This window comes from Equus przewalskii, chromosome 28 (genome assembly GCF_037783145.1).
Source record: "Equus przewalskii isolate Varuska chromosome 28, EquPr2, whole genome shotgun sequence".
In the NCBI taxonomy this organism is placed as follows: Eukaryota; Metazoa; Chordata; class Mammalia; order Perissodactyla; family Equidae; genus Equus; species Equus przewalskii.
The window spans coordinates 13,934,234-13,949,595 of record NC_091858.1 but is presented as its reverse complement, the minus strand read 5'-3'; the positions used below and the strand labels follow the sequence as shown (position 1 = coordinate 13,949,595).

Sequence of the window (15,362 nt, the reverse complement as noted above, 5' to 3'; positions counted from 1 at the left end):
CCTTTTTGCAATAAATGAAAATAAATATTTGAATACATCTCAAATTATTCCAACACTCAACCCTCCTCAGAGTTTTTGTTTTTGTTTCTCTCATGTTATTTCCTTTTCCTAGCTGCCTTTATCCCCTTCCAGAATAAATATCCTAAATTTATCCCTTCCTCATAACAAGGAATAAGTTGGAGTTGGGCATTACTGTACATATTCCTGAATAGGAATAATATGTATCTTTCCATGCATGTACTGTGTCATTATTGCTGATTGTATGTCACCAAATATTGAAAGTAGCTAATACTTGGTTGGTACTTTATTTTTATAAAGTATTCAGTGTAATTTCTAGTATTTCAGGTTTCTTTCTGCTCCTTTCATTCATCCAGCCAACACTCAATACTTGACATGTATAGATCACTGTGCTAAGTGTCATGAGAGATAAATATGTATTTAATGATATTTGTTCATGAGGAGCTCAGAAATTGATAGAATGATTAAGACATTATCCAGTACATTGAAGCTAATGCTCTAAAAAATGTATGATTCCTTCTGCTGTGATACAGTTGTAAAGTGTAGATTTAAGGTGGGTTTTTTTCTGGCCCTTTTATTTTTAAAGCACTAGTATTTAGACATGAATGCTCTTCTGTAAGAAAGCACAAATTTAGATGAATAGGCAGTTGGAGGAGCATGATTTAGATTCAGAAAGATTAACTGAAGCGTTTCTTTAAATGTCATATTTCTACTGTGTAAATGTTTGCTTCCGTAAAATAGTTAATAATGAATAAGACTCTGGAAATAGAGAAAAGTAAAGTGTTTAAAAACTATTTTTAAATAGAGATCAATCAGAAATAAAGTAGAATTTAGTACCATCCCTGGAAGACACCATAAAAAATTGGGATTTAGATGAAAGGGCAAATAGGCTCTGAAGTCACACAGATTGGCTTCTCCTCTCTGCTCTTCCACTTTTTAAGTGTGAGACTATGGCGCTACAGTTTTCAGTATATTCATTTGTAGAAGGAGATAATCATACCCATTTCACAAGGCATTTGAGAGGATTAAGTGAAATAATATGATAAATGTTTACGGTTTGTAGCACATAGTAGAACCTCAGTAAATTAGATCCCTACTCTTCCAATACATTTTTTGAGGCTTTTGAATGTATTTAGAATGGATGCATACATACTTTTGAGTACGCCAACATTCCCCACCTCTCTGCTTAAATTGTATTTATTATCCAAGCTCAGTCCCAGGTGGTATTTGGATAAACTGTAGGTTACCAGGTAATCTACAAGACGTATAATTGATTTAATTCTTTTGGAGCTTGGTCTTTGCCCCCTCCCTACCCAACATCACATTTAATAAATAAATTTGTTTATATGAGCAGCTTATGAATTCAGAGTGTGTTCTTGAGGTATATCAACCCATTTTTAAGAACATATTGTAAAAAAATTATCTGGCTGAAAATAATGCCACAGTAGTCATTTGAATTCCATAAAGCATATCCAGTGAAGCACAAAGAATATATAAGATTAGTGCAATTTCTTTTGTATTTATATTAAACTTTAAGGTTATATACATTTGTCATATTGTAATATAGAATTTCTCAGTATTCTTGGTTAACTGCTCCCTCTCTCAGTGTAAGTAAGTCCTCATTAAATACTGTGTTTGACCAGGATTTTAACAATCCTTATGTGGTAGATTGTTGCTTTGAAGACCCTTCAATGAACCATGCCTCTCATTTTTTATGCCCTTGTCTAGTCCCTTCCCATACTGACTCTGAGCTAAGCCTGGGACTGCTTTGATTAATAAAGTGGAAGTGATACTATGCCAGTTCCAGCATTAGCCCCTGAATTGGCCCGGCAGCTGCTAGTTTCTTGCTTTTGGAATGTGCTGTCTTGGAACCTAGCTACCATGCCATGAGGCAGCCCAAGCAGCCATGTGGAGAGGTCCATGTAGAGAACTGAGGCTTCTAGCCAAAGACCCAGGTGATCTCAGTTAAGCTTCTAAATGAGTATGACCATCCAGGCATCTCAGACATTCTAGCCTTTGCTGAGCTCCCACTCCAGCCTCCAGGTGACATCACCCATCCCAGCACCCTGGCTCATACGACAGAGAGCAGAAGAGCCTCCAGGTAACTCACCATTGTGTGGGTGGTTTGTTATCTAGTAATAGATAACTGAAATACCACTACTATAAGAAAATCTAATTTAATGCTTATTAGCTATTGGGTAAGAAAGATTACATCTTTTCTCAGATGGATTACTGAATATGGTTCTTGCATAGCTGCTTGGAATAATAAGTGAAGATTTTAAAATAAATCCCCAGATAGATTTATTTCTCTAGCTATGTTTAATTATTTTGAATTTATATCTTAGAATATAAGATTTTTTCCCCCTAAGAATGCAAAAAAATAATTCCATGTGCATCTTTTGGGGTCATGGTATTGTGTGAAAAAGCAGGAACTTGAAGCTAGAAGACCCAGTTTTAAGTTAAAATTATGACTAGCTGTGTGATCATGGCAAGTTTTATTATATCTCTGAGTTCTCAATTTTTTAGCCTAAAAAATGAAGAGTATGGGCCACGTGAGCTCTGAAATACCTTTCAACTCTAACATTTTAAGACTGTAATGTATTTTGTTATTTACTTTTCATCACTGTTAGTAGTGATTGCCAGTAATCCAGACTTGGATTATGTAAAAGTCTGTAGAGTCACGCTGCATAAAACACTTGTGGTATCTGGAATAAAGTTCATATGGATCCTCTTTTCCCTTTAAGAAAGTGTTGGCATTACTTGAGGACACATGCCGGCTCCCTGTGGTCTTGATTGGCCTTTATCATCCTCTTTTGTTCTTACCAAAACTTGGTAGATAAAAGGTCACACCATTTTTTAATTTCCAACTTTTATGGATCCTAGCTCAGATGTTACTTGGGATTACAAGAAGGTCAAAATGCAGTAAGTCTGCATTCGGGAACTCTTCACATACTCTAGGTTTAATTATATGTCTAATCAAACCACTTCTTTAAAGTGCATCTTGCTGAGCAATGCGTGTGTTATTGTCATGCAGGAATCCCTTCGAGCAAGTTTTCTTGCCTGCTTATGTTGGGATATATTGTGTAAAATCCTTATGCTCGTGTATATTCATTTTGTAACAATAAGGGCTTGAAAATGTCTTTTTTATTTTTCATTCGGGAATCTCTTCTACTAAAACAGTCTCTATTTTGTCAAGTATGACATTTCTGCTGGTGAGAGTAATTAGTACCCATGCCAACTGTGCTCTGTTTCTCTCTTTGAGAAAATAATTTTTAGTGGAGAGGGACCTGTGCTAAAAAGCAGGTGGTAAAACTTAAGAGTTCCTTTTGGCTCCGCTTGGCCGCCCTCCTCCTAACTTTGGTTTGTCTATACTCATATCCAGTAGGCACAAGTGTCCTGCAGTCTGCAACCTTAGGATCATTGAGGGATAGAAAAGGAGTGAGTACTAAAGCATTTTGTTGTGAGTATGGTTCATTATTATAATTTGATTTAGAAGCCAAATTACAAGAGTGACGCTTCAGTATATCCATTAAAATGGTGAGAATCTAAGTTTAAAGTGCTTTTTCTGTCTCTACTGGTAAACCAGACTGTGTAGGGCAGGGTGCGTTACAGCTGCAGCAGTAGCTTGAACAACATCCATCTGACAGAGTGGCAGGAGAGGATCAGGAAGAAACACAAAAGGAGCTTCAGTGGCATTGCAGGTGTCCTAGCTCTTCAGCTGAGTGCGATGCTGGGTCGTGGGATTTACATATTTCTATGTATCAATTATTACATAGCCCTATAATGGTTATGATTTCATTATGATCTCTTTGGCTTAATGATCTCTTTGGCTTCAACTGTTCAGTTTATATAAGTTGACAGTAGAGGATTCGCAGAAAGTTCTTAAATCCTTTTAGTAAAGGGTGAACTTTAGTGTGTAAAAAGGCTTCCTTAGGTACAAAAAGAAATCTGATTTCAGAAACTCTTCTCACCTGATGAGAAGGTGCAAACAGTGAAGAGTTAATTGTGGATTTGAGAACTTTGGAATTATCTATAGCTTTGAGTTAGCATTGTTAGAAACAGTTGTTTGGCCACAATATGAAATCAATATAAACTATTAATTTCTCAATTCATTGTGTACCAGTTACGTGGTGTCTTAGTTAGCTGCGGCTGCCATACCATGGACTGGATGGTCTAAACAAGAGAAACTAGTTTCACACAATTCTGCAGGCTGGCAAGTCCAAGATTAAGGTGCTACTGAGGTCAGTCTCTGATGAGGGGCTCTCTTCCTGGCTTGCGGAGGGCTGCTTTCTTGCTGAGAAAGGAAGCGTGCTCTTGGGTGTCTCTTCTCTATAAGGGCGCTAATCCCATCATGAAGGCCCCACCTTCAAAACCTCATCTAACCTTAGCTACCTCCTGAAGGTCCTGTCTCCAAATAGCATCACATCGAGGGTTAGGGCTTCAACATCTGAGTTATGGGGAGAGGGGGACACAAACATTCAGTCTATAACATCTGGTTATTTTTGTATCACTTTTTTTTTTTTAAACAAGTATAATTGCTCAGGAAGCTTACTTCCCTCCCCCCACCATGCATATTCATCCATTCACTCACTTGCTCAATTAAATTAGAATTATAAAAGGGAGTTTCTAAAAGTATCAAGAATCTTCATAATATTCTTTTTAAAAGAAGATTGCTTTCAGGGGCCGCCCCGTGGCCAAATGGTTAAGTTCGTGCGCTCCACTTCGGCGGCCCAAGGTTTCGCCGGTTCGAATCCTGGGCACGGACATGGCACTACTCATCAAGCCATGCTGAGGTGGCGTCCCACATGCCACAACTAGAAGGACTCACAACTAAAAATACGCAACTATGTACCAGGGAGCTTTGGGGAGAAAAAGGCAAAATAAAATCTTAAAAAAAAAAAGATTGTTTTCAGTGACTAATAAAAAAACATCTTTCTCTACGAAGACTGGCATCAGTAGTAGAACTTTAAAAACACTGTATCATGCATAATTACTTGAAATTGCATATTTGGGTAGCCAAGTTAGTAAATTTGGAAAAAATGTTCCCTATTTTGCTTTTAATTTTTTAATAGTAGAATGATAATACCCTACTCTGAATACCCTAAAAATGCCCATTAAGTAATCTGCTAGTTTCAAGGAGGGTCAGTACCTGTTGGAACTGGGGAAAGGGGGCTGTGGGCAGGAAACAGCTAGAGATCTCTGCTCCTGGCTCCTTTGGCTGCCGAATTCACATATGCAAACTCAGAAACAACACAGACTTTATTACTGAGGGAACTTTGAGGTGCCATCGTATCTCCCAAGTCCTAGAGCTCTTAACCACATTAAAATCAGCGAACAGAATTCTCATTCTCCCAGTTTACACAGTTAAAATGACCATCTAATGATCTAAGGGGGGATGATTTCCTCATAAATAATCTTTCAATACCCATTGGTGTAGCTTGTTTCCTGTTTTAAGAACAAGTCATCTATCTGTTGAATGTTAGTGAGAATCTTTGATGTTTAAATTTGAAAAACTAAGATTGGAAATATTAATTATAAAAAGGAATTCATGTGAGGTTTGGGTAGAGTGAAAACTTTTCTCCTTAAAAGTATGAAACATCAGGTTACTATCACACCAAGAAACCTGGTTTCCATAAAGTCTGCCAGCTGTTTCTCGGTAAGCAATGCAAAAATGCAAAGTTCATGTTGCACCTTCTGAGAAGCCAAGCATTCTTTTCTTCTTTTCCTCATACAAACCCTGTGAGAGGATGCTTCAAACTCATTTTCATGCATACATTTTAATTCTTCTGCTGATTCTGAGGCTGGCAAAGAGAAAAACAAATTTCTGGCTATTGAAGAATCCCCTTGGAGTTTCCACAATGATAATGTTAAGTTAAAATTGAGTTAAGTTGGCATTCAGAGCTTTATTCTCAAAAAGATTACCCTATGGATTTCCTATTCCTCCTGTCTATTTCCTTTCCTCTATCCTTCTCTTACCAATACATACACTTAAAGTAAAGATAGTCCTTTGTATTCTCACTTTAAAAATTAATTTTTACTATAGGGCAGTTGAGGTACAAAAACTTTATTTTATAAATTCTACAAGTTTTTTTTTTTTGAGGAAGATTAGCCCTAAGCTAACTGCTGCCAATCCTCCTCTTTTTGCTTTTTGCTGAGGAAGACTGGCCCTGAGCTAACATTTGTGCCCGTCTTCCTCTACTTTATATGTGAGATGCCTGCCACAGCATGGCATGCCAAGCTGTGCCATGTCCGTACCCAGGATCCAAACCGGCGAACCCTGGGCTGCCAAAGCGGAACGTGCGAACTTAACCGCTGCACCACCGGGCTGGCCCCTCTACAAGTTTTTAAATGCCTTAGGTTTCTTCCTAAAAATGACTACGTATGCTACCTTAGAGAGGGAAGAACACCCTCTCTAAGACTGTGAAATATCAGTCACTATATACCTCTGTTCTTGTAGTCTATCTGGAACTCGTAGCATCTTATTTAGAACAGGACTTAAATAGCAGCTAGTCCGCCCTCCCAGTGCAGTGCTGGAACCTTCACCCTGATAACTCGGACATGTCGTCATCTGGCTCTGCTTGAATACATTTTTAAAAAATGAGAGCTCACTGGTTTGGACCAGACCATATCTGCAGTTAGTGCTGAATTTAGGGTTTCTTGCTTTAAGGAAGTATATTGACCAGCCAGAGGGTGACTGGGAAGGAAGTCAGGAAATTATTCTGGAAGAAGCAGTTGAGGCAACTGGAGGGGTTTAGTTCAAGAAGAGACCAAATGACTATCTGTTAGAGATGCATAGAAAAGTCCTGCACTAGGAAAGAGGCAGATAAATTATCTTCTCCAGTTTCAATATTCTGTTATTCTGCCTTGTCCTCCAAAACTTATTATTTTAGACAACTTCTATTGTTAAGAAGTCCTGCATTTCTGGGGTGCTCATCCAATGGTATGGTCACACTCTCATTGTTGATAGGGTTTGGTACGTGGTGTCCTGTGGATCCCAGTGCTGAGGTAGTCAGAACTACCAGAGCAGTCCCTGCTCCCCTCAAGTCACTCTCCCTGCCACTCCGCCACCCTAGTCATTTCTGAGCATCCTCTCCGGAACCCGAGGGCCCAGCCAGAGGTGAAGAAGGAAGGCACAATGAGAGTTCTGAAGTCAGACTATGTGGGTGTGATCTCCGACTCTGCTATTAACTTATTGCCTTGATCCCCCTGCTCTTCAGTTTCCCCATTTGTTGTATGGGGAGAATAATAGTTTCTAGCTCTGGTAGTTGTTGTATAAAATAAATAAGTTAATACATATAGTATACTTTGAACAGTGCTTGGTATATAGAAAGTACCCAGTAGCTTTTAGCTATTATTTTCAATAAAATGCTTTCTATTTTCAAAATGTTTTTATATCTTCCATTTCATTTAGCCTTAAAATAACTCTGTGAGGAAACTAGTCCTATAGTCACCTAACTACCCCCATTACAGAGATTGTGACTTAAAAACATTAATATGTTAAATGCTCTTAGGTTGTGGAGTACTATCATGTCTATTAATGAAAAGTAATAGCCTGGATGTAGTCCACTGTGACAAGACTGTATCTGTGTTGGTGCGTTTAGCTCTAAGCACTGTACTTTAGAGAACCATTGACCAAGAGGCCCAGGACCGGAGGAGAAGACTCATACTGGGAAAGAAAACATCATTATAAGAGGATCTGGTAATGTGTATTCTGTAGAAGAGACAAGTTAAAGGAGGCACGGTTTTTGAGAAAGGTGTAAATAAAATATTTTTTAAATTTATTTCTACTTTGGCTCATCAATTTTCATTCTCCAGACAGTTTCTCTTTTAAATTCTCTTTATAATAGAAGTTGAGAAACTTCAAGGAGGCTGTCTTATCTTCATTATGGTCCTACTTAAAATATCCTTTCAAAAGACGGACGTCAGAGATGAGATATATTTATTTCCATGGACTCTTGCCCATATCGATTCTCTAGCTTTTAATTTGTTTGGATTCTGATTTAAGTATCACTGTCTCAAAGAACTTCTTAACTATACCTAGCAAGCAGATTAATCATATTGCTGTGCCTGAAAGAACTTTAATAAGCTCTGATTATGTGGTTATTATATTTTCCTGGGAATTTTGTATTAATGGCTGATATAGTATTTTTTTTAGAAGGGAAGCAAAACACTGATCAAGCTTAACCAAGTGATAAGTTTGAATGAGATGTGTATTGTTAAGATAGAGCAGGGATGGAACAACCTAAGTGTCTATTTATGGGTGATGGGTGAATAATTACGGTATAGCTACATAATGGAAAGACTATGCAAAGAATAAGGTAGACCTATATGTACTAATATTTTAATAGACAAAAAGAAAATTGCAAAAGAATATAATATGGTCCATTTCTGTGACAAAAACAGCAACAGAAAGAACTCAAGAGAAAAACACACATTCATATACATAGAAAGTATCTAAATAATACTTATGCTACTATTTAAAGAGTGGTTACCTTTGGTAAAGGGGTTTGCTGGACTAGAGGGAGAAATGGAGAGAACATTTTACTTTATATTATTTTAGAGGGGAATGTATTATGTTTATAATTTAAAAGAGAATTCTCTTGAGGAGGGAATAGTGGGTAAATGTTAAGTAATTGTTAATTGAGACCAGTTAAATACATATACATTGTACCTCATTTTTGAAATCAGATCTGAAAAAGCATGTTTTTACATGTCCAAAAAAGTAGAAATGAGTGTTGGAATTTTTAAGTTTAATGATTTTGTGTTTGTTTATAAAAAGATGGCAGGAACTTAAGAATATTGCAAAGATGATATCTGGGATTCAGGAGTTCAGAGAGGTAGTACTTAACAAAACTGTTGGTACGTTGACCAGTCTTGTCACTCAGAGTAGACTATTCAGACATAATATGTCACCTCATGTGATACTATGTGAAATGAATTGTATCTATGAAATATTCTTGCCGAAAAAGTTTCATTTGAAGGAGGAAAATTAACTTCTAATTTACATGAAATACAGAATATATAGGCACAGGTTAAATAATCATATGAGAAAGAGAACAAATAACAAGATTTCTTCAACAAGTCAGTATTGTGAAAAAAGAAGAAAAGGAGGGATGAAAACAGTTGTAGACATAGGGAGACTTAATTAAAGGCACAATAACCAAATGTATGGATCCTGATGCCCAGCAAACCAACTTTAAAAAGTTTTTGAGACAATTGGGAAGTTTGAATACTGACATGGACATTAGATTATACCAAAGATTTACCACTCTTTTGTCACATGTAATAACAGCAGTGGGATTTTAAAAGAAAATGCCCATAATTATTAGAGGCACTTACAGGAGTATGTGGGGTGAGATGTTACAGTGTCTTGAATTTTGCTTCAGAATACTTCAGTGGAGAAAATAAAAGAGACAGCAGAAGCCAGCGTAACAAAGTCTTAATAATTAATGTTTGTTGAATCTGGGTGATTAGTACCTGAGTGCTGAAAAGATCTAAAGTTTTGTCTTTTGAAACTATTTTGTAATTGTAACTGTAGAGCAAGAGTCTCAAGGACGGATTCAAATAGTATGTTATATTATTGAATATATTGTATGTTCCATTATAGTATGGAACTGAGAAAGACTACACTTAAGTCTTTTGAAGAAATGAATTGTTGGATGGAAAGAGAAGTATCTTTTGTCATCTCTTGAGCCAACTCTTAATAGAATTCTTTTCCTAATTTGATAAAGTAATGTCTTGCCTTATTCAGAATGTATATGTGCACTTGGCCATGGGTACATGGACATTCAAGTGCACACACACACACACAGTTTTCTGACTTGGACAGCTCCAGAAACCAAAACACTCATTCAGCATGAAGTCTGGCTAGAGTAGGGTGATCAGCTATCCCTGTTTGCCTGGGATGAGTGGATTTCCTGGGTGCAGGAAAGTCCTGGGCAAACCAGGATAAGTTGGTCATCCTAGTCTTGAAAATCCCACAAAATTTTATCTAGGTCAAACTGGACTTTCATCTTAAAGAAAACCAAAATACACCATACATCATGAGGTTAGGCAGCTCTCTGATGACTTACACCATGGCTTCACAGTTGTGGTTTTGTTCTTTCTTAGGGAGTACAGCAAACATCACACAGGCCTTTGTTGAAATGTAGGTGTAACTCTTTCACACAAATTTAAAGTCAGATTCACCCAGCTGGATTATTCGTGCTGTCTGTTCCCTTTTAGTAATGTAAATCAAAAGCTGACAATAACTTTCATTTTGTTTAATATCCTACCATATATGAGGTACTCTGTTCAGCCTTCAAAACATAAAATTAAGATATGTTCTCCATTCTCAATGAGCTCATGGTGAATTAGAGGAGACAGACAAATAAATATTATTTTGTGACAAGTGTTAAGTAAAAGATTGTGGCAGATAGTTTTAGGACCAGTCTTAAGCAATATTTTCTGTATTTTTATTGCAAAAAAAATGTTCAAAGAGAGAACAAGAGGAAAGGAGATAATTATTTGGAGTATTGGATTTTTGGAATCTCATTTTAAAGTCTTGTTCAAGGAATCCCCCTAAGCTCGTACTTTATAAAAATAGCATAATAATAATAGTCTTAAGAAATTAAGAATTAGTTTTTATACTATTTTATGCTTCCTAAAAGATTGGGATATTCTGTCTATATGACAATTGGTAACTTCAGAATCTTTCTCAGCACTATCAGATCAAGGAACCATTTCCCCTGTACCTAGCAGTCATTTGTGAACAATGTTTTGTGTTAAAATGTAAATGCTAAAATTCCCTTAGGATTGAATATGTAATAATACATTTAAATCTTGAGACATTGTTATCATGGTTTCTTTGCTCAATGGAAAAAAAATGATCTAGAAATCAAATTTTTATATTCTGGGTACATAATAATATATAGGTCTTCCAAAGCTAATGCATTGTGTATCTATAAGATTTTTTATTTTGGTATTTCATCCTCAGTAATATTTTTTTCCATTGTTCTTTGGATTTGTTAAGAAGTCATGTGTGAAATTAAATTTAAGTGGGAAAGTATTTGTTACTGGGAGGCCTTTAAGTTTTTCAGAAGATATTTCACTTATTAGTATAGTTTAATTCCCAGTGGTTTCAGCTAATTAATAATTATGGCACTTGAGCTATGTGGAGTGAACCAAGGGGAGCAGAGTAAAAGATGAGGTCAGCAAGTTGGGTGTATTCAGAGAGATCGCTTGTGGCCTTCTAGATCATTATAAAGACTAGCTTTTACTTAGAGTGAGGTAAAGAGCCACTGGAAGATTGTAAGCAGAGGACTGGTATCTCTAACTTATTTTAGTAGGATCGCTCTGCTGCTATGTGCCTAGACTCTAATTGGATTATGCTAGAAGTAAGGAGGCTGAATAGAAAGCTGATGGTATTACCCAGTGGAGAGAGGATGGTGGCTTAGACCAGGGTGATGCCAGTACATGTGGTAAGAAGTAATTGGATTCTGGAGTTAGAGCCAATAGAAATAGTCTGATGCAGTGAGCAGAGTGTGTGAGAGAAAGATAGCAATCAAGAAAGACTTTCAAAGTGTTTGACATGAGTTGCCGTTAATAGCAATAGGAAATTCCGCAGAGTAGGTTTTCGGAGGAAAACTAGGAGCTCAGTTTTGGACATGATGCACATGAGATGTCTCGTATATCCATATGATGATGTCAAGTAGGAAGTTAGCTTATGAGAGTCTGGAGTTTAGCAAAGAAGACTGAGCTGGAGATATAACTGGGGAGTTGTCAGTGCTTGAATGTTATTTAAAGCTGCAAGAGTGCATGAGATCACCAAAGGAATGAGTATAGCTAATGAAGAAAAGAGGTCTAAGGACACAGTCCTGGAGCATTCCCATGTTAAGAAAAGGAGGAGCAACTGGGAAAGAAGACTGAAGAGTGACAGTGAGCTAGGTACCTAGGTGCCCTGGATACCAAGGGGGAAAACATTTCAAGAAGGAAGATGTGATCGGCTATGTTAAATAATGCTGATAGGTAAAGTAAGAAGAGGACTGATAAGTGACCAATAAGAAGCAACTTCTTATTGGTGCGTAAGATACTTCATAAGGTAATAATAAGTAATAATCACCGTCTGTTGAGCTTTTTCTATGTGATACTGTATTAGGTGCTTTATAGAGTTATCTTTAATCTATAAAATAGTCTTGTATGTTAGGAATTCTCATTTTAACGGATATTGGAAGCCAAGGCTCAGAGACATTAAGAAAATAGTCCAAAGCCACATACCTTGTAAATTTTACAAAGCAAGAATACAAACCCAAGACTTAAAAGCCTTTACTCATTTCCTTATATTATGCTGCCTGGACTTAGTGTTAATGTTGTGTCCACAGTTTTATAATAGAGTTGTCAATTGTCACTGTTTTAGGTATGCATGTATGTGTAGGATAAGTTAAAGCCGTCTTAAATGCTTTGCACTATGCTGCAAGTCTATATCATAAAAGACAAAGATAGATTTATATGTTTGTTTTTTCTTATGGCCTGATTTCAAACAGAAAATTTTTAATTAGAGGATTTCTTTAAGTAAGGATTATTTTTTCTGTAAACATTTTACAATGTGAAAATATTAGTAATAACATTTCCCTTACAGCAGAATAATACATAGATTTTTAGAGTTTTTGTGTTTGCAGTTGTTTAATACTTTATCGTTCTATGTGTTTGACTTTTTAAATATTCTCAACAAAAATATCTGTTTTAAAAGTAAATCTGAGGTATATAACCAGGCACTGATTTCTGTCCTGTGTATAATGTTGTCTTAAATGCTTGATTCCTGTGTTTACTAGTTTACAGCCACCATGAAATTATCAAGTAACATGTTTGAGTATTTTACAAATGGATCTGCTTTATTTTTTTCAAAACCCAAATTACACTCTGTTAATTATCCTAGCATTTAGCAAATTACTTTTATCATTGCTTTGCCATTTGGCAATTGAAGTGTAAAGTTGGCACGATGTGGTAACTATTCACTAAATTTAGTCCTAGACCACATGATTTTAATTGCTTTGCATCAGAAGATAGCATTTGGTGTATAATGTTTAGTTGTAAATTTTTTTCTAGAGGAAAAATCTCTGGGCTCTTAGTAGTGTAAGCTTGTTTAAATCATCCGCTGTTCTCAATTTGTACTTTTTCTTTTTGCTTTCTACCATTTCCTCAGATTTATTGCATGCATTTTACAAAGTTTTTATGTGCCTTCTAGTGATACTATTCAGTTTGCATAATTAGCATCCACATGAAAATGACTCCTTGGAAAGTCTCATCTAGATTGTTCTGCACTCACTCTCCCTGTGAATTCATCCACTCTCCTAGCTCAGCTACCTCTGCTTAGATGCCGCTGCCATTTGCTAAGTGATGTTGTCATTGTCTCTGCTGGATTAGTCCTGTCTTCTATTCAGGTCTTCCTGTCATCAGGTTTGCCCTCCCTCTCTACTTTATTCTCTGTAGAATAGCTAGAGTGATCTTTCCGCTTCAAGTCCTTCCGGGCTTCCCCAGTGTTCTTTAGAGTCTCCTCCAATCTCATGCTCTCCGCCTAGCCACTGAAATTTTGTTGTTCCTCAACTATACCATGTCCACTGGGTATTGATATGTGCTCTGGTCCCACTTAACAAAGCTTAAAAGCAAGCTTTGAAAGCAACTAATGTCTATATAATTGGAGTCATCCCCAAAGGAGAGAATGGTGGGAGAGAGGGCAGAAAAAATATTTGAAGAAATAATAGCTGAAAGTTTTCCAAATTTGGTGAAAACTGTAAACAACACATCCAAGAAGTTCAGCAAGCCCCAAGCATACACACAAAAGTTGAAACTATACCAAGGTACATCACAAGCAAATTGCTTAAAGCCAGTGATAAAGAGAGAATATTAAAGTATCCGAGGAGAACCACATGTACAAAGGAACAAAGATAAGGATGTTGGCAGACGTCTAGCCTGAAACAATGCAAGCCAGAAGATAGTGAAGCAACGTCGTCAAAATGTTGAAGTAAAGGGAACACAAGTCCTGAAAATAACTTGATATTCTGTGGAGGTATTATTTGCAATAACCTTTGATGTGTATCAGAAAGCAGAAACTTGGATGGGCACGTTGTTTGATGATACAAAAATTTTAATGATCTATTTTTATATGACATTTTCCATTTTATAAGTGTTTATATGTGGGAAAAAACTTTATTTTCACGCATTTTTGAGATAGCTAGGATAGTTGATTTTATCTCTATTTTACATGTGAAGAAGCTGAAATACATAGGTAACGTGACTTTTTCAAACTCATCATCAAGTTTCCTGACTTCCTATTCAGGACTCTTCTAATCTGCTTGGTCTCCTCCTTATTCCTGTGTATTGCTCAGAATATTTCCTAAACTTGGAGACTGTCAGAATATGTAAAAATGTATGGAGTGCCTTGAAAGCAGTAATAGGTAATACAGTATTTAGTAATTCTTTTGTATCTTGACATTTGGAGTATGTAAAGAAAATAAATTGAAATCTTATTAAATCTCAAAGCCCAAATAGAAGACAGGAAAAATGAGAGTGCATTAAAGTATATTAGACCCTGTGTGAAAAGCTGTTATAGTAGTTAACTTTAAGTAAATGAGCAAAGGTGGAAAAATTGCTATGGTTGCAGAGAAGCTTGTAATTAAAATAGTTATTTCTGATTTTTTAAAAAAAGGTGAGAAGTTTGATTATTTTAATTACCATATTAAATTTGACCAAAGAGCCTTTTAATAACTTAGTTGAAATTAAAATGTGGCAGAAATTAGTTGGGAAGAAACTGTATTTTCTCTTGTATTTGTACTGCATATGTAGTGCATAGAATAGAAGAGTTAAATACTATCTTGGCATATGTCATTGTATCCAGTGTAGGAAATTAGTTTTGACTCATTGCTAGCAGCCACATGGAATGAATATGGTCCATTGTCCTTTTTGTTTCCACTAAAGTTTCTTCAAATATTCTTTAGAGATGCTTTTCAATCTTTCCTATTAAAGAGAAATTTTGAGAGCTAGCTCTTTAGGTCAGGCTTTGTGATAGAATTGGGATTAAAGTTAGAACTTGAAAGGTAATCAGGACTTAAGTAGGATAGGAAAACTGTTTTCAGTTATGAGAAATATGAGCCCTGACATGTCTTCTCAGAACTGTGAGAGTGGTTCATTATGGAAAGAAGTAAGAAATAATTTAGAGTGGGTAGGGTAGGACTGGATGACTGAAGGCCTTGAAAAACACAGGAGAAATAGGTGGATGGCACTGAAGTTAGAATTTACTCCTGAGGTGAGCGAATTGTCTCTCATCCAAGTATGTAATGTGAATTTTTGGCATTTCAACTCATTATTTT

General features: G+C 36.3%; 1 protein-coding gene across 1 annotated transcript in view; it reads left to right on the top strand.

Moving 5' to 3' along the window:
• TNKS (tankyrase) overlaps positions 1-15,362 on the top strand; it is a 202,131-nt gene that overhangs the window by 116,887 nt on the left and 69,882 nt on the right. The window lies entirely within an intron of this gene.